Source organism: Neofelis nebulosa, chromosome 2, assembly GCF_028018385.1.
Source record: "Neofelis nebulosa isolate mNeoNeb1 chromosome 2, mNeoNeb1.pri, whole genome shotgun sequence".
Lineage (NCBI taxonomy): Eukaryota > Metazoa > Chordata > Mammalia > Carnivora > Felidae > Neofelis > Neofelis nebulosa.
In genome coordinates this window covers 201030319-201052510 of record NC_080783.1, presented here as the reverse complement: position 1 = coordinate 201052510, position 22192 = coordinate 201030319, and the positions used below count along the sequence as shown (strand labels likewise).

At 41.3% G+C, this 22192-nt stretch overlaps 1 protein-coding gene across 14 annotated transcripts in view; it reads left to right on the top strand.

Annotated features, from left to right (window-relative positions):
- LOC131505159 (mediator of RNA polymerase II transcription subunit 18) overlaps positions 1-22192 on the top strand; it is a 135659-nt gene that overhangs the window by 35929 nt on the left and 77538 nt on the right. The gene's annotated exons all lie outside the window — the stretch shown is intronic.

Here is a 22192-nt window from a genome sequence, read left to right as displayed (position 1 = left end):
CTTAGGTAAAATGCATAACATGCCAATGGAATTGAGTCAATACAATTGGTCTAGCCTTTCTAACTAGTAGAAGCCTGTTTTAAATCTCTTTTATTATGCCATCTTAATGAGAAGGAACTTTTTTCCTTGTGTGTTTTGCTGTTGGTCTACTTTATTTCCAAATCATTTCATCCATTCATCTAGTCAACATAAACTTATTGGAGGCCTGTTGTGTTCTAGACACTGGATAGGATTCCTAGAAACCCAGGAATCAGATCCTGGGGACAAAGCAGTGAAAACCAAGTCTTTTCCTTTTTGGGGCTTATAGACTGATTAGAGGTAGAGTAGTTGGACAAGTCAGACAGTAAGTAAGTACTAAATAAAATCCTCTCTCATTAATGTGCAACCTTGAGCAGTAACCTCTTTGAAGGTTAGTTTTCTCATCTTCAACATGGAGATAATCATTCCTGCTCCATCTACCTTGTGGAATTATTTCCAGAAGTCAGAGGGTATTTGGTTGCATTATACCCTTTAGAAAAGGAAAAGGAGCATTGGAAGAAGGTTGTTTATAAAGAAAGAGACAAAGAGAATGGATGGATTCTCTGGTCTAAGACAGTCTGATGTCTCATTGTAAAAAACGTTCTGTGACTGTTAGTCATGTCTTCATGTAGCTCTCATCAAATAAGACTTTTTTTCTTTATTATTTATTTAGAGAGAAAAATCGGGGGAGGGGCAGAGAGAGAGAGAATCCTGAGTAAGCTACAGGCTCTGTGCTGAGCCACACGAGGGGCTTGATCTCAAGATAGTTAGATCATGACCTGAGTCCAACACTTAACCCACTGAGCCACCCCTACACCCCTCCTATAAGACCTTTGTATTCTGTATTGTCACAGTTAACTGTCTTAACGGCAAGGACTATGTATGTCCTAGTCTATTTCCTTACTGCTTAGCACATAGCTCCAAATATTTCTTTGGAATTTTATAAATATTTGTTGAATGAGTGAATTAATAACAAAAGTGGGCAGGGGCAGTCGTGGAGAATACAAGAACACAAATGCAACGCCAAGTATGTTTCTTTTATTCAGATTTTTATTTTGCTCATTGCATGCTAGGATCTGGGTTATGTTCTGGAGATAGATTTAAAGGTATCGAGCCTCTTCCTTGAAAAGCTTGCAACATTGCAACACCTAATTGTGGTGTTGAGTACTAAGTTCAGGAGAGCTGTGTACAACCTAGGAGAGGGACTGAATGATACTGTTTTGTAAACTGTGAAGGAAGACATTACAGAGGAAGTGATTTTGGAGCTTGTTCTTGAGGGATGAATAAGAATTCACCCAGTAGACCCATTACTATTAAGATTATTCCAGCTTGATTCCCCCAACCACTACCACCCCTAATCAGCCAGAGGAAGCAGTTTGGGCATAGGAATGGAGGTGAAAAAGTATAAGGTGTGTGTCTGGAAAAGAGTGAGTACTCTGGTATAGCTAAGAGGGTTTTGCAGTTGGGGTTTTTTTTTTTCTTTAATTTTTTTTTTTATTGTTTATTTTTGAGAGAGAAAGAGAGAGAGAGAGAGAGAGACAGACAGAGTGCAAGGGGGGAGGGGCAAAGAGAGTTGGAGACAGAATCTGAAGCAGGCTCCAGGCTCTGAGCTGTCAGCACAGAGATTGATGGTGGGGCTCAAACCCACGAACTGTGAGATCATGACCTGAGCTGAGGACAGACGCCTAACCAACTGAGCCACCGTGGAGCCCTGGGTTTTGCCATTGGTTTTTAACATGTTTTGGTTCAGATGCCCCCTCTAGGAAATTTGATAAGAACAATGGTTTGTCACCCCAGACAATTGCACATAAGCAAATGTATATAGTTTTAGAAGGTTGTGGAATACTTAGTGGGGTGGGGGTGGGGTCTCTGGACATCTGGGGTTGAGCAATTGAAGAGTATAATGACTGGTGAAAGGAAAGGTTGATGGCCAAGTGCTGAGAAGGGTTCAAAACTTTTCACTAAAGAGTTTAGGTTTTATGATTAGGGAATTTTTAAACCATCAAAGGTTTTTAAATTTTTTTTTAATGTTTTATTTTATTATTTTTGAGACAGAGAGACAGAACATGCATGAATGGGGGAGGGTCAGAGAGAGAGGGAAACACAGAATCCAAAACAGGCTCCAGGCTCTGAGCTGTCAGCACAGAGCCCAATGTGGGGCTCCAACTCACGGAGTGTGAGAACATGACCTGAGCCAAAGTCGGACGCTCAACCGACTGAGCCACCCAGGCGCCCCAACCATTAAAGGTTTTTAAAGCAGGTAGTTGGCATAATCTGATCTGTTTTTGAAAGGTAATTGCTTGCTGTCTTTGGGTAGGTTAAAGGGTTTAGGAGAGATAGAGTAAAAGCTAAGAAGAGTTGGATTTCAGGGCCTTTTTTGTTTGATTTGATTTTAAAAGATGGAAGAGATTTGAAATATTTTGAGGTAAAGGAGAAGGAGCCAGCAGAGTGGCAGTTACTGAAGATCTGCACAAGAGAAAAGGGAGATGATAAAGGAGCCCTGGAGAGGTGAGCCTTGAAAGGGAAACATGAAAAAAGGATGGAGGAAGATGTATTTGGAAGTGATGGAGATGGGAATTGAAATTGGAGTAGGTACCAGCCACATAGGTACTTTCATATGTGTTATTTAATTTTACAAAATTCTGTAGAGTGAGTGGGCATTCTCATTTGACAGTTGAAGAAATTATGGTTCAGCAAGATTAACTTCATTTCCCAAAGGCACCATATAAGTAACGGAAGAAGTCTGGGTCCAGATATATTTTGACTGCAAAGCTTGGGATCATAATTTCTGCCTTATAAGGTTGGTTAATGTCTAATGTGACCTCTTTTTTGTCTCCCTTTCCAATGGAAGGGGTTAAATTATCTGCAGAACGATAAAAGGCTAGAGTGGGCTAGATGACTTCAGAGAGTGTTAAAAGTTTTGCAATGGCAGTTGTGGAAAAGGCAAGGGGGCCAACCAAAGATGAGCAAAAGGGCTATTGAACAGTAATTAGGACCTAGCTGGAGGTCAGACACGAAATTTCTGCTAGTCCACATGTTCTGTCTCCTACATTCTCAGTAAAGCAGCATCTCTTGAATATTGTTGATGTCGGCCTTTGAAAAAAACACACTATATTGTAATAGAAGGCTTTGGTGCCACCATCTCTGAGCAGATTACAAGCCTTGTGCTATAGTTTTCTCATCTCTTAAAGAGTGGATTAGTTGGTCTCTTAAATTCTATGGTTTTTATGACTTACAACCAAAAACATTCCAGGGAATTTTAGGAGAGGAAGTGTGTTTAGTATCTGTTTGATTTTTAGGGAAGAGGTGGTTGAAACCATACATCTTTCAGATTCAAGCTTAGTTTTCCGTTTAACTTCTCTATTATGTTGAAAGCACCAGGTGTTGGTTTTGACAATCTGAAAGTTCTGACCTATTTACTCAATATAATGCAGTTCCTACCTTTGGAGTCTGAAGACCTGGTTCTAGTTCCAGCTATATCACGTTGTAGCTGTGAATATCCAAGTCAGCTAACCTTAAACTTTAGTTTCTTCGTCTATAAGATAGGGATACCCATTTCTTCATGGGGTTTTAGATGAGATAAGATTTGTGTCAGGTCTTTATAGATTGTATAGTGTTTAATAAATATGAAAAAAGATACTATTTCTGACAAAGGAGAAAGGTAGTACTGGGATGCCTGGGTGGCTCAGTCGGTTGGGCGACTGACTCAGTGGGTTAGGCGACCGACTTCACTCAGGTCATGATCTCACAGATCGTCAGTTCGAGCCCCGCGTCGGGCTCTGTGCTGACAGCTCAGAGCCTAGAGCCTGCTTCAGATTCTGAGTCTCCCTCTCTCTCTGTCCCTCCCCGGCTCACATTCTGTCTCCTTCAAAAATAAATAAACATTAAAAAAAAAAATTTTTAAAAAAAGGTAGTACTGTGATCAGTGCGGTAGGAGAGAGGAAGCACTGGTTTCAAGTGCATCCTTCTGTTCAGGTGTCCTGAGTGGCAAGGGAAGTCTGTCAGGATGTGAGCTGTCAGTGTATTGATTTAGAAGTTGATTTGTGGTATATGATGTTGCTGGGTGTTTCTGTCAGGTATACGTTTCAAATCAAATCTAATCTTGAATCAAATCTGACAAAAAAACTCCATTGTTAAAATTCTCTACATTTATTCTTTCAAATGTGAGCTTGTTAGGCACATTTCCAGGAGTATTTTTTAAATATATATATTTTTTAATGTTTATTTTTGAGAGAGAGAGAGAGCGCGCATGCATGCAAGAGTGTACTAAAGCAGGGGGAAGTGCAGAGAGAGAGGGAGACAGAATCCTCCTAAGCAGGCTCCAGGCTCCACACTGTGAGTGCAGAGCCTGATGTGGGGCTCGAACTCATGAACCATGAGATCATTATCTGAGCCGAAGTTGGGTGCTTAACCAGCTGAGCCACTCAGGTGCCCCTCCAGGAGTATTTTTTAGATAGATTTTGACTATTTTATTTAAGACTAGATAACAATCTTATGATTGTCTGACAACTTAAATGCATCACTTGGTTTGTTTGTTTCCTCTCTGGGGCTGATTTTGTTGGAACTCTACATTTTAATCTCTTACAGAGAACTCCCCTTTCCCCACCTTTACCCTGCACATGCCATCTAAGTTTTTACCAGTGTACTTAATTCTCTCTACCCAGCTGCTTACTCTCTCCTTTGCATTTTGATAGGAAATACAGTGTCAAAAATTGGTGTTGAAGATTAATGATTCCTCCTTAACTTGAGTGATCCCAGAGCACTTTGACCATATCTCTGCAGGGCACTTTTCTCTATTTAGTTTACCTCTTTATTCTCCCCTACTAAACAGTTACTGTTTATGGAAATAAACTGAGTTGAAGAATCGTATGTTGTGGGTTTCAACTTGTTTAACTATTACATAGGTATTGCATGTGTAACTTTTTTCTTTAAAATGAAATCACTAAAATAAAATTGCTAAAATAAAATAAAATTACTAGATGAACATTTATATAGTTCACCACCCAGTGAACCACCCAGGCACATCCTTATCCATTCATCAGTTGATGGACATTTGGGCTCTTTCCATAATTTGGCTATTGTTGATAGCGCTGCTGTAAACATTGGGGTGCATGTGCCCCTTTGAATCAGCGTTTTTATAGCCTTTGGGTAAATACCGAGAATGCAATTGCTAGGTCGTAGGGTAGTTCTACTTTATTTTTAAGTAATCTCTACTCCCAGTGTGGGGTACTAACTCAAAACCCCGAGATCAAGAGTCGCATGTTCTCCTGACTGAGCCAGCCAGGTGCCCCAGAAAAATCAATTTTGATGTGTGGGATAAAGATGTTATTCCAAGTTCATTTTTTTCACAGTTAACTATTATTCCTGGTAGCATTTGTTTTGTGACGGCATTTGGAGTTTCGGAAGACACTAAAAGTGTCCTTTTTTTCTTCTTCTTCTTTTTTTAATGTTTATTTATTCTGAGAGAGAGAGAGTGCAAGGGAGAGGGGCAGAGAGAGAGAGAGAGAGAATTCCAAGCAGCTCAGTATGGAGGCTGACGTGGGGCTGGCTTTCAGGACTGTGAGATCATGACCTGAGTGGAAATCAAGAGTCTGATCCTTAAGCGACTGAGCCACCCAGGTGCCCCTCAAAGTGTTATTAATCTTCAGCTAGTAATGTCCACCTAGGTCATTAGAAATTTAAAATCTTTATTCCGGAGTGGCAGAATCAATCAGTAGAGCATATGACACTTGACCTTGGGGTTGTGACTTTAAGCCTCACATTGAGTGTAGAGATTACTTAAAAATAAAATCTTAAGGGAAAAAAAGTGGAGCCCTGAAACGTTACCCCCTTCCCCTCCAGTGAGTGACGAGTAGAAAGAGGGAGAATTTCTAAGGGAGACATAGCTCTTCTTCCCTTCTCTCATGGACAAATCCCTTTTATTTATGTTTTAAATGTTTATTTATTTATTTTTGTGTGAGAGAGAGAGAGAGATAGAGAGAGGAAAATAATCTAGTGCAGGCTCTGGCCGACAGCAGAGTGCCTCAGCAGAGAGCCCCCCATGCAGCCTGAACTGTGAACCAGAACAGAAGATAAAACCTGAGCTGAAGTCAGCAACTTCACCAACTGAGCCACCAAGGTCCCCAATAGATAAATCCCTTTTTAAAATGCTGTCCTTCAGGGCACCTGGGTGGCTCAGTTGGTGAAGTGTCTGATTTCAGCAAGGTCATGATCTTTCGGTTTTTGAGTTTGTGAGTTTGTGAGTTTGAGCCTGGGCTCTGTGCTGACAGCTCGGAGCCTGAACCCTGCTTTGGATTCTGTGCTTCCCTCTCCCCCTGCCCCTCCCCCGCTCACGCTTTGTCTGACGGGGTCTGTCTCTTAAAAATAAATAAACATTAAAAAAATAAAATTAAAATGCTGTCAGTCAATACCAAAGAATATAGAACCAAGTCACCGGGCGTGAAGAGTACTTTCCATTTTCTTTTACTTGCACACACCCTACTACTTTGCCTCCCATCCCTTCCTCTAAATTTAAATTTGAGGGAGAGCATTAAGATTCAGAATATGGGTGTGTCTCTGCTTTATGTATTAAAAGATGACACAATGCCTCTGGCCTGTTGGTGATACCAGTGAGACTGGGCATTTTTCTAATAGTCTTTTGCATACTCTAATGCTTACATAAAATTAGGTAAGAGATAAGTAGTTTCTGGAACAACATCTTTATGTAATTGGGAGAGGGGCTTCACCCTTTCCCTAAAGCCACGGGCCAGTAAGAGCCATTCTGTTAAATGAATGTATCTTTGCGGTCTGTGGCATGAGATAAGTCTGCAACTGCAGTAACCATTGCACACTTTATATTTTTAATTGTGGTAAAATCACCATTTTAACCTTTTTAAGTATTCAACTCAGTGGCGTTAAGAACATTCACAACATGGTGCAGCCATCACTGCTAGCCATTTCTAAAACTTTCCATCATCCCAGACTGAAACTTTACCCGATAAATAATAACTCCCATTGCCTCCCCTCTCAGCCCCCGGTAACCTCAATCCTATTTTGTGTCTGTATTAATTTGCCTATTTCAGGTGTCTCATATAAGTGGAATCATTTAATATTTGTCTTTTTTGTGTCTGACTTCTTTGTATTTTTAAAACTATCTCTTTGTGCTTACAGAAAGAAGAAAATATTTTGTAGCAATGAGAAGCCCTCCTGTAACCTCTTAACTCTCTGGAGGAAAGACATCATTCGGATAAAGTAGAAAAGCAAGCATTTAACTATTTTTAGGGCATTCTTGTTAAGGAATTAAAAATAAAGGTTTAGGGGATTTGGTAAATAAAATATTTTGGTACGTGCTAGTGAGTTTGTAGGGCAGAAAAGCAAGGAAGATATTAAAGAACAGTTGTTGAGCAACTTCTTCCTTTTAACTACAAGAGATTTAAAAGGGTTAGCCTCCTAAACATCAATTAGGCCATATTAAATTCCTCCCATCCAAGTACTAATCAGGCAAGACCTTGTTTAGCTTCGAGATCAGGGTGGTATGGCTGTACACAGCCATATTAAATTCCTGTAAATAATGAGCCCAAATATTATTTCGTGAGGAGATATTTATACTTGGTATCACTATGATCCAGACGTACTGAAACTGTTTTAAGTCCATTTAAGTCTTTCTGCAGGTAAGTTTTACTAGATTTCTAACACCATACAGATATAAGTAACCAGACTTCATCAATTAAAAAGAAACTTTGGGGTGCCTGGGTGGCGCAATCAGTTGAGCATCCGACTCCTGATTTCAGCTCAGGTCATGATCTCATGGTTCATGAGATCCAGCCCCATATCAGGCTCTGCACTGACAGTGTGGAGCCTTCTTGGGATTCTCTGTCTCCCTCTCTCTTTGTCCCTACCCTGCTTGCTCTCTCCCTCAAAATAAATAGATAAAAAAAAAATTTTTTTTAAGAAACTTTGTCTGAAGTTTGAATTTAGTCCCATTTATTTCAGAAGTAATAATATGATTAATTATGCATATCTTAAAAGTAAGATCACCCTTGCTGAGACCTGTGTTTTTCCTGAAAACAGTGTCATTTGTCATAATTCCCTAATGATATTTCCTGAGAGTACTTTTGATTATTAGTGAACCACACCTCTATTTTAAAGAGCTGATTCATGCCTCTTAGTGGTAACAGAAAAGACCGTGTTCAATTAGGAGGAGGAGGTTAGTTTTTCTTGAAGCGGGGTGGGGTGGGGGGGAGGGTTAGTCGCATTTTTAAGTCTTTACCCTTAAGTAATATGTTAGATGTTGGTTATTTGTGCTTAAAAATAACCTTTTCCTAAGTGTAACTTTTTTTTTTAAGTTTTAAATGTTTATTTATTTTTGAGAGAGAGAGAATGAGTGGGAGAGTGGCAGAGAGAGAAGGAAGAACAGAATCTGAAGGAAGCCTCTGAGCTGACCTGAGCCTAAGTCAGATGCTTAACTGACTGATCCACCCAGGCACCCCAGTGTCACTTTTTTGGAACAGACTTTTTATTTTATTTTTTTAAGATTTTGTTTCTGGGGTACCTGAGTGGCTCAGTTGGTTAAGCATCAGATTCTCGGTTTTGGCTCATGATCTCACCGTTCTGGGATTGAGCCCTGTGTTAGGCTCCACACTGACAGCACAGAGCCTGCTTGGGATTCTCTGTCTCTCCTCCTCTCTCTTCCCCTCTCCCCAGCCCACGCTCTTTCTTTCAAAATAAATAAACTTAAAAAAAAGTTTTTTACTTTTAAGTTATTTCTCCACCTAATGTGGGGCCCGAACTCATAACCCCAAGATCAGAGTCACACACTCGTCCGACTAAGTCAGCCAAGTGCTTCTGGACAGACTTTTAAAGACAGAAATGTTTTTTCTGTGTCAGTCATTAATAGCTTTTATTCCTTGTTTCATTTTGAGTGTCCAGGATAGGCTCAAGTTGTAAATACAGATATAAATGAGTCTACCAAGAATACACAATTTTTCCTAACAAGGTATATAATTTTTGAGGTATTGTTTGGTATGCTGGTTGAGCCAATACTAGAAGTAAAAAGGCAACGGAACAATATTTTCAAAATTGTATAAGAAAACATCTGTCAACTGAGAATTGTATACTCAGTAAAATAATATGTCAAAAGTAAATTTCAAAGAAAAAATTTCAAACAAAGGAACTGAAAGAATGTGTTCGCATGGAACCTCCCCAGAGGAACTTATGAAGGAAATCTGCCTCTTGGACTCAAGGGTCTAAGATGCAAAGGGGAATGATGAGCAAAGAACACATGGACATTAAGGAAGATCTTAAGGACTGACTTGAAAAAGTAACATCTTATTTGTGGGTATAGCAATGGAAAGTACTCAAACAAATATAAATAGGGAGGGGGCTTGAAGTCAAAGCATTCCAAGAGTTCCTGTATAATTAGGAAGGAGAGTAAAGATATTAACTAACTTTAGACTTCAGATGAAATATTCATGTCAGTCTTTAAGAGGTAACAATGAAAGAATAGAAATAGAAAGAATACAAATAAACAGAAATGAGGAAAAGGAATAAGAAAAAAATGATACAGCAGAGGGCAAAAAAGGAGAAAAAACCTGAAAAGTTGAACAAGTGAAAAAAAGAAAGTAGGGTGGTAAAAAGGAACACAAATATCTCTTAATCACAAAGAAATAAATTAGATCGTTTTCCCCAAAAACTCTGTTTAAAAGACAAAGATGGTCCAAGCAGAGACATAATAAAGGAGGCCTAAATAAATGGGAGAGACATAAAATATTCATGTTTGAAAACCTTTGTATTATAAAGAGGACAGTTCTCTCCAGTTTGAGTTTTAGATTAAATGTAATTCTAATCAAAATTCCAGTAAGTTTTTTCATGGAATTTGACAAGCAGATTCTAAAATGTATATGGAGCAGGGGCGCCTCGGTGGCTGAGTTGGTTGGGCTCTTGGTTTCGGCTAGGGTCTTATCTCGTGGTTTCATGGGTTCGAGCTCCATGTCGGGCTCTGCGCTGGCAGCACTGAGCCTGCTTGGGATTCTCTTTCTCCCCTCCTCTCTCTCTGCTCCTCCCCAACTTGTACTGTCTCTGTCTCTCAAAATAAATAAAGAAACTTTAAAATAAGTAAATAAAATGTATATGGAACAGCTAGCACACTTCTGCAGATAAGATGGGGAAACTTGTCCTACTTGATTACAAGACTTATCGTCAAACTGATTATTAGAGTGGTTTTGGCCCTGGGATCATAAAATAGATGGGTAGAATAGTATAGTGCTGGGAGAGAGACCTATGAATATAGGGAAAGGGATATGTGACAAAGGTGGCATTACAGATCAGCGGATAAATTATTCAGTAATGGACTGAGATCATTTGTTACTCATAAAAAAACAAAATGGTTGTCTATCTAATACCATACACAAAAATCAATTCTAGTAGCATGGATGACCAAAATGTGAAAAGTAAAAGTTTTAAATGTTAAAAAGAAGGTATAAGAAAATATCTGGCTTAGCTCAGGTTTTATATAGATTAACTTAGCAATAAGTTAAAAATAGAAATAAAATGGGATGAAGGGATAGGATGTGATGGACAGGGATATGGTATTTTAGACAGGGTAGTCCGAGAAAAGCCCCTCTGAGCGAGTCATATATGCGTTGTCACGTGAAATAAAGGGAGTAAATCATGCAGTTTGTGAGAAAGGAGCATTCCAGGCTGTTTGAACCGTACCTGCAAAGCCCTGAGATAAGAATGTGCTTGTTCAGTTACTCACAGGGTTAGTGCGGCAGGAACAGAGCAAGCAAGAGAGTGATAGGAAGTGAAGTCTATGCGTATGTAAATGGGTTAGGTTGTGTAGGATCTCAAAGGCCATGGTAAGAAATTTGGAAATAACTTCAGATGCCGTAGGGAGACACGATCTCCTTTTTTTTTTTTTTTCTTAGAAAGCAGAGGGAGAGAGAGAATCTTTTTTTTTTTTTTTTTTTAATGTTTTTATTTATTTTTGAGACAGAGACAGCATGAGCAGGGGAGGAGCAGAGAGAGAGGGAGACACAGAATCCGAAGCAGGCTCCAGGCTCTGAGCTGTCAGCACAGAGCCCAACGCGGGGCTCGAACTCACGGACCGTGAGATCATGACCTGAGCCAAAGTCAGACGCCCAACTGACTGAGCCACCCAGATGCCCCAGGAGAGAGAGAATCTTAAACAGGCTCCACACTCAGCGTGGAGCCCAACGCGGGGCTTGATTGCACAACCCTGGGATCATGACCTGAGCCAAAATCAAGAGTCAGATGCTCACACAACTGATTCACCCACCCAGGCGCCCCCCACCCCCCAACTTTATTTTTTTAAAGAATCACCTGGACCACTCAATACAGGAGCCTGAGTGGAAGAAAAAAGGTTGATTAGGGAGTTGACACACCAGTCTAGGCAAGATGTGGCCATAGCTTGGTGTTGGGTGGTGAGAGGTGTTTAGATTACAGATGTATTTTGGAGGCAGAGGCATAAAATTTGGTGATGATTTAAGTGTGGGTGTAAGAGAAAGAGAAGAGTCAGTCATGACACTAAAGTTTTTGTCCTGAGCCACTGGAAAACTTAAGTTGCCTCTTCTGAAATGATGATCCAAAATAGCAGCTAACACACTTGCCAACTCTATTTTGTTTTTTGGGTTTGGGTTTTTTGTTGTTTTTTTTTTGTTTGTTTTGTTTTTTTGTTGTTTTTTTTTTTTTGTGAGTGTTCTACATCTGTTGCCCTACTATTGAATAGGGGACACTGGAAGAGCAAGTTGGGAGTGGGCAATCAAGAGGGTTTTTTTCTTGTTGTTTTTGTTGTTTTTTTAATATACTGTGTTTGAGAAACTTCTTAGATTTCCAAATAAAGATATTATATGGGCTGTGGATATGTCAGTTTGAAGTTCAGGAGAGAGATTCAGTCTGGAAATATGAATTTGGAAGTTATCAGTGTATATATTGTATTTTAAACTATAGAACTGGATGAGATGATTAGTCGGGGTTCATATTTGGGGTGTTACTCCTCCAGGAGCGTTTAGAATTATAGGGGGCTGGTTTTGCATGTCATAATTGGGGAGGCCGTGGACATTTAATGTGGGGGGCTGGGGTAAGGGATACTAAGTGAGGGTTGCTAAATGTCCTGCAGAGTGTAGAACAGTACTCACTAAGGAACTGACCCGGCCAAAATGCTGATGATGTTCCAGGGAGGGAGAGAGTGAAGATTGGGAAGAGACAAGATTCAAGGGCCAGATCTTAGGACTCTGCAACACATAGAGGAAGAAGGGAGGAGGTTCCTGCAGGGACTACCTCAGTTGAAGTAGGAGGGGAAACAAAGACTCTTAAGAATTCCATAGACCCCAGTTTAGAAAACACTTAACAATTACTGGGGCTGTGAGAGGCAGCGAGAATATTTTGGATTCTATTGTGTCTTCAGGCGATGAAGAGAGGGTTGGATGTGAGGTATGTTTTGGAAATGACTCGTGATTTGGAGGATGAGATTTCTGGTTTGAGCAAGTAGGCGGTGAGCTAGGAAACTTGCACGAAGAGTAAGGAGTAAGGATGAATGAGGTAGATAATGAATTGTTATGTGTATGTTGAATGGAGGTTCGTGGATATCTAAGTTGGAGATGTTCAGTGAGTTGGACATGTGAATTTGGAGCTAATAAAAAAAATTTTTTTTAATGTTTATTTATTTATTTTTTTCAACGTTTTTTTTTTTTTTTTTAATTTTTATTTATTTTTATTTTTGGGACAGAGAGAGACAGAGCATGAATGGGGGAGGGGCAGAGAGAGAGGGAGACACAGAATCGGAAACAGGCTCCAGGCTCCGAGCCATCAGCCCAGAGCCTGACGCGGGGCTCGAACTCACGGACCGCGAGATCGTGACCTGGCTGAAGTCGGACGCTTAACTGACTGCGCCACCCAGGCGCCCCAATGTTTATTTATTTTTGAGAGAGAGAGAGTGCGAGCAGGGGAGGGGCCGAGAGAGAGGGAGACACAGAATCCGAAGCAGGCTCCAGGCTCTAAGCTGGCAGCACAGGGCCCGACGCGGGGCTCGAACCCATGAACGGTGAGATCATGACTTGAGCTGAAGTTGGCCCCTTAACTGACTGAGCCACCCAGGCACCCCTGGAGCTCATTCATTTAAAAAATAGTTGTTATTGTATACTTGTTATTTTCCAGGCAACTTTCTAGATGTTAGAGTGAACAGTGTTAGAGTGAGCAGTGAACAAAAATAGGTAAATTATGTGTCCTGAAAGAACTCATAATTTAATGAGAGGAGATGATAAACACAATAAAAGTACATTTATAGCATATGGTAGAAGATAAGTACTCTTGAAAAATACAAAGCTGAGAATAGAGACAAAGGAGGGGTAGGGTGATGCTGATGATCTCGATTTAAAGTAGGGTAATGAAGGCTTCACTAGGAAGGCAGCATTTTAGTAGAGATCTAAAAGAATTGCGGAATGAGTATCTGGAGGATGAGCATTCCAGGGAGAGCAAGTGCAAAGGCCCTGAGCATGCCTGGCAGGTTGAAGAAACAGTAAGGAGGCTCACTGGCCTGAAGCTTAATGAGGGAGGGAGAGAGGAGTTGAACATGATGGGGTCATGTGAGCATGGTCATAGGGTCTTATAAACTGTTGAAAGTGTTTTGGCTTTTACCTGAGCTTTTGAGAGAGATCTGGACTGAGCATATGTATAGGTGTGGGCATCATCTGCCTATGGGTAGTTATAGAAACCACGGGAATATTTGTAGCACAAGCATCCAGTTAGGTGGAGACACAAAGTAGTCTCTTCTACGAAGACTACTCAGGATTCTTTTAGCAAGATACCCTTCTGTTTGTGACTCTCTAAGGACAGAGGTGTTTTGTTAATTGAAACTTTCTGTTAGGTAACCCAGGATCATCACCCTGATCATCTAGTGATAACGTGTTTAACAGTTGAGATAGTATGAATCCTGTCTTCTCAATCTGTCAGCAAATCCTGTTGTATTTACTAAGCATTTTCAGATTTTTGATTCTTGGTTATTATTGCCATTCCACTTATGTATCAGACATTTATTCAGTGCCACATACATCTGAAACAAAGTGCTGACCTCAGGTCTGTTAGCATGAGGGTTTGAATGGAGCTTTGTTTACACAAATGAACACACTGCATTCAGGCTTCTAATGACTGTAGCCAGTATTAATCCCTTATTCTCTCTAATTCCTTTTATACTTGTTATTGGAAGATTAATACTCAACTAATTTGACTTCCTAGCTAGTCTTTTTTTAGTGGTTGCTCTGGGGATTATAATTCACATGTTACTTTAAAACAGTCTGGGGGTGCCTGGGTGGCTCAGTTGGTTGCATGTCTGACTTCAGCTCAGGTCATGATCTCATGGTTCATGGGTTCAAGGCCAGTGTCAGGCTCTGTGCTGACTGCTCAGAGCCTGGAGCCTGCTTCAGATTCTGTGTCTCCCTCTCTCGCTACTCCTCCCCCCGCTGGCTTGCCCACGCACACTCTCTCTCAACATCTAGGCCTCTTCAGGTAGTTTTGTTGACTGCTTTTTTTCCCCTGTATATAGACCATACTTTCCTGTTTGGGTGACTCATAATTTTTTCTGAAAACTGAGCCATTTAAAATAATGTGGCAAGTTTGAAAATCAGATTCTCCCCTCCCTCCTGTGGGTTTCTTATTGCTGTTTATTTAGTGACTTTCCTGGACTAAGTATGTATAGAGCCTGTATGCTTTATTGGGTATGGCCTTTGCAGTCTCTGCTTAGTTGGTTTAGTAGTTAGCCAATGATTAGACCGAGATTTCCTTAAGTGTCTTGAACCAATAAATTACCCACCCTTTGCCAAAGGTGCTGTGTCTGTATGTTGGAGTATACCCTCAATACTCCCTGCAGGTAGTTTACAACCTTCCCTTAGCCATCACTTCCTGCTTGCACAGAATTTCAAGGTCAACCGCAGGTAAGAGATCAGGGCTTCCTCTCATGCCTTTCCTGGGTTTGTGCACAGCCTGTAAATGCATGTGCCCTTCTAGATACCCAGGAATATGTCAGAGCTTTCCAGAGTCCCTTATAGACATGTCATTCCTGAACATTTATGGGTTTTTTTCTTCAGTGTTAGCCTCCAGCTGGTATCACTGCCTTAGGCTGTTGGGATGTTAAACCACTGTCACTGACGGTTTTGAAAAATGCCCTCAGGATAGGGCTGTTCACGTGGAGCAAGCTCTGAGTGAGGTCAAATAAAGATAAGGAGCTTGGACTTTCTTGGTGCTGTTAGTCCGATCACACACTAACAGTTCTCTGAGGATGGGGCTTTGAGGGAGCTCCACGTTTGTTGTATCTTTTCCAGTAGCTGCTAGGCTGTGGTTTTCATAGCTACTGTAGTTATGGAGTTCTTCATTTTCAAGGCTAACACAAACCTGAAGAGAGGGGAATGAAAGTCAGTTGAAATGCCATCTTAATAATCACTGGAACCTTACCAAGGTTCAGCTAGTTTTGTTTTTTGTTTGTTTTGTTTTTTAAACCTTTCCTTAATGTTTATTTATTTTGAGGGAGGGAGGGAGAGAGAGAGAGAGCACTCAAGCAGGAAAGAGGCAGAGAGAGAGGGAGACAGATAATCCCAAGCAAACTCTGCACCCACAGTAGACGCAGGGCTTGATCTCATGAACTGTGAGATCATAACCTGAGCCGAAATCAAGAGTTGGTTAGTTGAATGCTTTACTGACTGAGCCACCTGGGCGTCCCTCTTTTTTGGGGTTTTATTTTTTTAATTGCAGTAAAATATACACTACGATGTTTACCATTTAAGCATTTCTTGAGAGTATTGTCAGTGACATATTGTTCTACAACCATTACCACCCTCTATCTTCAGAAATTTTTCATCTTACCAAACTGAAACTCTATATCCATTAATGATAATTCCTCATTCTCCCCTCCTGCCAGCCCCCGGAAACACCATCTGACTTTCTGTCTCTGAATTTGACGGCTCTAGGTAAAGTGGGATCCTACAATGTCTTCCTTTTGGATTTGGCTTATTTCATTTAGCATAATGTCTCAAGATTCATCTATGTTGTGGGGAGGCTGGGTGGCTCAGTCCATTAAGCATTGGACTTCGGCTCAGATCATGATCTTACGGTTTGTGGGTTCAAAGCCTGTGTCAGGCTCTGTGCTGACTGCTCTGAGCCTGGAGCCTGCTTCAGATTCTGTGTCTCTTTCTCTCTCTGCCCCTCTCCCACTCACATTCTGTCTCTCTGTCTCTCAAAAATAAATAAACATTTAAAAAAATTTTGAAGACTCATCTGTGTTGTAATGCATGTCAGACTTCCATTCCTTATTAAGGCTGAATAATATATACCACATTTTATTTATTCATTCATCTGTTGATGAATATTTTGGTTGTTTCTACCTTTTGGCTGTTGTTAGTAATGCTACTGTGAACACGGGTGTATAAGTATCTGTTTGAGTCCCTGCTTTGAATTCTTCAGGGTGTATACTCAGTAGTAGAATTGCAGGATCATGTGATAATTTTTTTTGAAAAATTTTTTAGGAACTACCATACTGTTTTCACAATGGCTGCACCATTTTGTGTTACAGTACATAATTCTCCAAATCCTCTTGACACTTATTTTCTGTTTTTAATTTTGATGATGTAAAGTTTATCTACTTTTTCTTTTGTTGCTTGCGGTTCTGGTATCATATCTAAGAAACTTAATTGCCTAACTAAAGGTCGTAAGCTTAGACCTATCTTTTCTCCTAAGAGTTTTATAGTTTTAGCTCTTACATTTAGGTCTTTAATTTATTTTGACTTAATTTTTGTGTTTTCTATTTCTCTAATTTCTGCTCTAATCCATATTGTTTACTTTTTTCCCAGTGTCTTATGGTAAAAGGTTAGGTTGTTGATTAGAGATCTTTCTTCTTAATTTTACTTTTTTAACATTTTTTAAATGTTTATTTGAGAGAGAGAGAGAGAGAGAGAGAAAGAGAGAGAGAGAGAGAATCCCAAATATGCTCCTTGCCATCAACACATAGCCCAACACGGGACACGAACCCATGAACTGCCAGATGATAACCTCAGCCAAAGTCGGACACTTAATCGACTGAGCCACCCAGACAACCCTCTTTCTTCTCTTTTTATTGTAGGTGTTTACAGCTATACATTTCTAAGTACTCCTTTAGCTGCATCTGGTAAGTTTTGGAATTTTGTGTCTTCGTTTTTTGTTCCTGTCATCTACTTGTTTATACATGTTGAGAGAATAGCTCCTCCAGAATACTGGTGGGCCTCTCTTCTATCTGGGGGATGCTTAGAAGAGGGAAGTTGGTGTGGTGAACTATATCTCCTGCTGCTGCAACTGGTCTCAACATTACAACTGGTAATTATTACCTCCCTCCACTCTCCATTTCAGATTCCCCTTGTCTTCTGCTACCATCTCACCAGTCTGGATGTCCTGCTTGGTAGTGTGACCCAGACCTTCATTCCTGAAGGATCTGAACAACTAGCTACCATGCGTTTCTTAGGCCAGAGTATCCAATTTGTCTGTTTACTGTGCATTCAGAATTGGGAAAGCGAGTACCAGTAGGCACCCAAGTGGATCATCTGGGTTTCAGGTATATTGTCACTGTCCCCTTGTGGAACAGCAGCCCTACTTCTTTCTGATAATAAGAATCAGTTATCCCTGCCAAGGTGGTAATTCCTCTTCTTTGCCTACTATCCCTAGATATAAGAACTCCAAAATGCCCAGGTGGCACCCATAGCTAATAGTCTATTAGGATTCTTTTGTCTCCTATGGAAGTGTTCTTTTTTGATGATGAATATCTTTAGAGTTGCAGGGATGGGACGCACACATTCTCCAGGTGGGCCTTTGGGATTTGGTGACAAACAGGGTATCATGTTTCTACCTACCATTTTCCTGTTGAAGACATAGCATGTAAAGGTCTTTGACTTGGTGCATATGTTGCATCCTGGAGGGTGGCACTTTGATCTCATAACATATTACATTGAGTTGATCCTTCAGCTTTGCCTTCAGGCCATTTCAATGGTCTTTAAGGTAGGAGCTTTTAGATGATGCTATTGTATGGTACCGCCAGTGGATCTCATGGTCCTGGGCCCTATCCTGCACTTAATTTGATGACATGATATTGTGTGGGATGATGCTTACTGATAGATTACAATTTTCCTGAACTCTCAGGTAGTGATGTTCCTTTGGGCAGGAAAGGCAAACCTCTACCCAGAATATGTCCTTATTCCTTTTGGAATAAATTGCTCACCTTTTCATGGTGGAAGGGGCCAAATATAGTCAGTCAACTTGCCATCATGTGGCCTATTGGTTTCCTTAAAAGGTGGTGCCATATTGGAGCTTAGTGTTTGCCTCTGTGGCTGGCCATTTGGACTTTTTGCAGCATCAGTAACTGGAGCATAACTGGGAGTTCATTCTGTTGTCCATGCATGGTATATATCTCTGCCACTATGTCCACTTTCTTTCATGTGCTCATTTTGTCAGCACTTGGGAGGCCATGACAAAAGATGGCTGACAAATTAGTTGAGTCATTGTCTGTTTGGTTGTTTAGTGCTTCTTCCACGGCAGATGTTCTCTGATGAATGTTAACATGGCGTACAAAGGTCTTAACGTGTTGTATCCACTCCTATGCCCTCCTGCATGCCTCTACCCTAAGACCTCCTTGCCCCAATATGCCAGTCTTTCCACTTTTATGCCCCCTGACCAGCATGTTAGGACACTTTCCTGTGAACTGTCACACCACTTCTTTGTCTACCCAAAGTAGACAGTCAAGTGTACTGCTTAAAGCTCTGTCCATTGGGAGGGTTTTCCTTTACCACTGTCTTTCCGTGCCACCCCTGGAGTGGAGCTGTGCCTGTTCATTTTTGACTCGTGTCCGCATACAGCTATCTATGAAAAATGTGAAGTTTTTTTTCTCTGTTAGCTGGCTATAGGGCCTCCTATATGTCCAGAAAGGTATATGCTGAGGGATATTCTTGTACAACAGTGGTGGATGATATGATGATTTGGGCTCTCTGCTCAAGCTTGTGGGTCCTATTTGTGCTTGCTCTTGGTTGTATCACTTTCATCTTATGCTGTATTGTTACTGGGTACACCCGACGTTACAGCTTGGTGTGTTTCATAGAACCTAGGTCATGATGGATGCTTCTAAGTAAACGGTCACTTGGTGTCCCATGGTCAGGTGCTCCATATCTACTAGGACATAGTATATCATGCCAGGAGTTGTGCAGAAGGCATATGATTTTCTCCTACAAGTGGCATGGGCTTGCCCCAGAACCCCAGTGGTCTGTGTAGTGATTCTCCCACTGGGGCTTGCTGTAATACCATAGGATCGGCCAGGTTGTTTGTATCACCACCCAGGCCTGCAGTCCTCTCCTGTTTTGAGCTATTCTCCAAATGCACCTTTTTGTGTCACCTGGTTTAGAAGCCAGAGCAGTATTCTCAGGTGTTGTGCTTCCCTCTTACTGGCGGGTGATGCAAGATGCAATTATTTACTTGGATGACTTTACTTGAATGGCATGTCTTGTCAAGTCCTGACTACTAAAGATTTTACTGATGTAATGGGTTCCTGAACCTTTGAGATATTTATCTCTCACTTGTCTGGAATGCATGTTTCCCGACTAGGCCATCAGTGTGCTATCTACCTCTCGCTCATCTGGCCCAGTTAGCAAGATGTTATTAATATAGTGGTCACTGTGATGTCCTGCAAGAAGTCCGGATGATCTATGTCTCTTAGGACTGTATTATACAAGAGAGGGGAAAATTGACATAGTCCTTTAAGTGAGAATCCCAATCAGGCTCTGCACTGTCAGCACAGAGCCCTACGTGGGGCTTGATCTCATGGACCATGAGATCATGACCTGAGCTGAAACCAAGGGTTGGCTGTTTAACCAACTGAGCCACCCAGGTGCCCCTCTGATTATTCTTTTAAAGTCTACTTATTGATTTTGAGAGAGAGACACACACAGAACCAGTCGGGGAGGGAGAGAGAGAGAATCCCAAGCAGGCTCCGTGCTGTTAGCCTTTTGTGGGGCTCCATCTCATGAACTGTGAGATCATGACCTGAGCTGAAATCAAGAGTCAGATGCTTAACTGATTGCGCTGCCCAGGCGCCCCAGGGATTCTGATTTTTTAGTGGGGTAACTACCCTCAGCATCCTGACCTTCCGTCCTTAATTTCTTTTGATGTTTCAAATAGAGAAGTGGTCTTATTGGCAGTTTGTCTATTTTGCTTCTAGTGACATCATGTTCCATTAACTGTCTCCATAAATCTGAGTCAGGACCCTTTGACTGCCGCTCTGACTTTGCTCTCTGACTTTGCTCGTCTGTATGGTAGTTGTGTCCCTCTGGCTTTTAACAGTTAAGTACCAGGGTCTGGGTTCCTTTGTTTTAAGCCCCTGCCATCACCATTGCTATCAGTGGGGTTAGTTTTGTTAACAGCCTCTCCTGTGCAGGAGACCAGCTATTAAACTTCCTAATGACACTGGAGCCCATCTCACCAGCACATTCTTTATGGCATCCTCCTGGCCATTCCAAGGAACATAATAATTTGATGGGTTTTCTGACCTACTTCAGCATGCCTACTTCCTTGAACCTTTGATTCCTTCCTCCACTGTCTGCCATTGTAGTTTTGGTGTTGGTACTTAGCATGGGCCATCACATTTCCAGTTTTAGCAACCTTCCTGGTGGTAAGTTCACATCATATCCTGAGGTTTTTGCCAGGGTGGTAAATCCCATATTTCCAGAGAGTAATAGATAACCTCTTCCTTGTCAGTCTTATGTTCTGATCCTCATGTTCAGGCATCCTCAGAATTCAGTCACTGTTTTACTCCCCTGGCCCCTGCCATACATGCTTTGCTAAGTCTTGCAACTACCTTTGGTTATAATTCCTTTCTGATCTATCAGAAATAGCACTTGTGGGCTCGGTTATGTTGTGACTTACACTAGCCAGGAGGTGGCAGATCCTGAGGGGGGCATTGTTTTACTGAGCAAGATGTGGAGACCTCTGCATTATTTTCAAGTGAGAGGTGAATGCTGGTTCTTGTGGGGAGGTTGGGCCACTTTTGTAGTCTCAGGAGGTTACGGTGTATTTGGACATTTGAGATTTTGGAAGGGACATTAATCCAGTTGTCTCCCTCCCATGTATTAGGATCTCATTTTTTCCCCAATCAGGGACCTGACCTTGGCATAACATACCTCTCTTGGCTGAGCATTAACCTTCAGAGCTGGCCTGTTCTGAATAACTCCTGCCACGGGTCTTCAGCTTTTTCTGTCCTGCTGCCACAGAGTAGAGTTTACCAATAAGGCTGTGGCTTTCATATTTGACTTTCAACTGACTGTTAATTCACTCTTCGTTTTTTGTTATTACTGAGTTTAGCAATAGCCATTCAATTCAGTTGTCATTATAGTTATTGTTTTCCCTTTGCTGTTCAAATGCCTGATACATTCAGTCAGCTAGAGCATTCCCTTCCACAGATAGACCACCACTGTTTACCACTGGTGAAAGTTTAAGAATTGGACCAGCACCTTTTGCCAGGGATTATCTGTGTTAGACCTACCACCAGCAGTGGGGTCCTCACTGCCATCTAGGCTGTGAGCAATTCAGCTCCAAAACCCTTTCATACTCCCAGTTTTCTCAGGTCACTCCGACACCAGCTGTTGGTAGGTTGTGTTCTCTGAAAAGCAGACTCTGAATTGGGAGTTTAGTATTCATTCAGACTGTTTATTGGGGAATGCCCTTGGGATCAAAACCACCAAAGAGATAGGAAGTGAGATTGGGCAGATTGATCCTTGTCTTAATTAAGGGTAAAGGAGATTGGGTATCTATACTCAGTCAAATTTCTTTCAAAACATTGTTTTAGGGGCGCCTGGGTGGCGCAGTCGGTTAAGCGTCCGACTTCGGCCAGGTCACGATCTCGCGGTCCGTGAGTTCGAGCCCCGCGTCAGGCTCTGGGCTGATGGCTCGGAGCCTGGAGCCTGTTTCCGATTCTGTGTCTCCCTCTCTCTCTGCCCCTCCCCCGTTCATGCTCTGTCTCTCTCTGTCCAAAAAAAAAAACAAAAAACAAAAAACAACACTGTTTTATTTTCATACTTGAACATCCTAAACTTAAAACTTACTGCATTTGAAATAATTCGTACTTTCTTTAGGCAAAATCAATTCTTTCTAAGATATCATGGATACCCTTTCTCAGATGTTTATG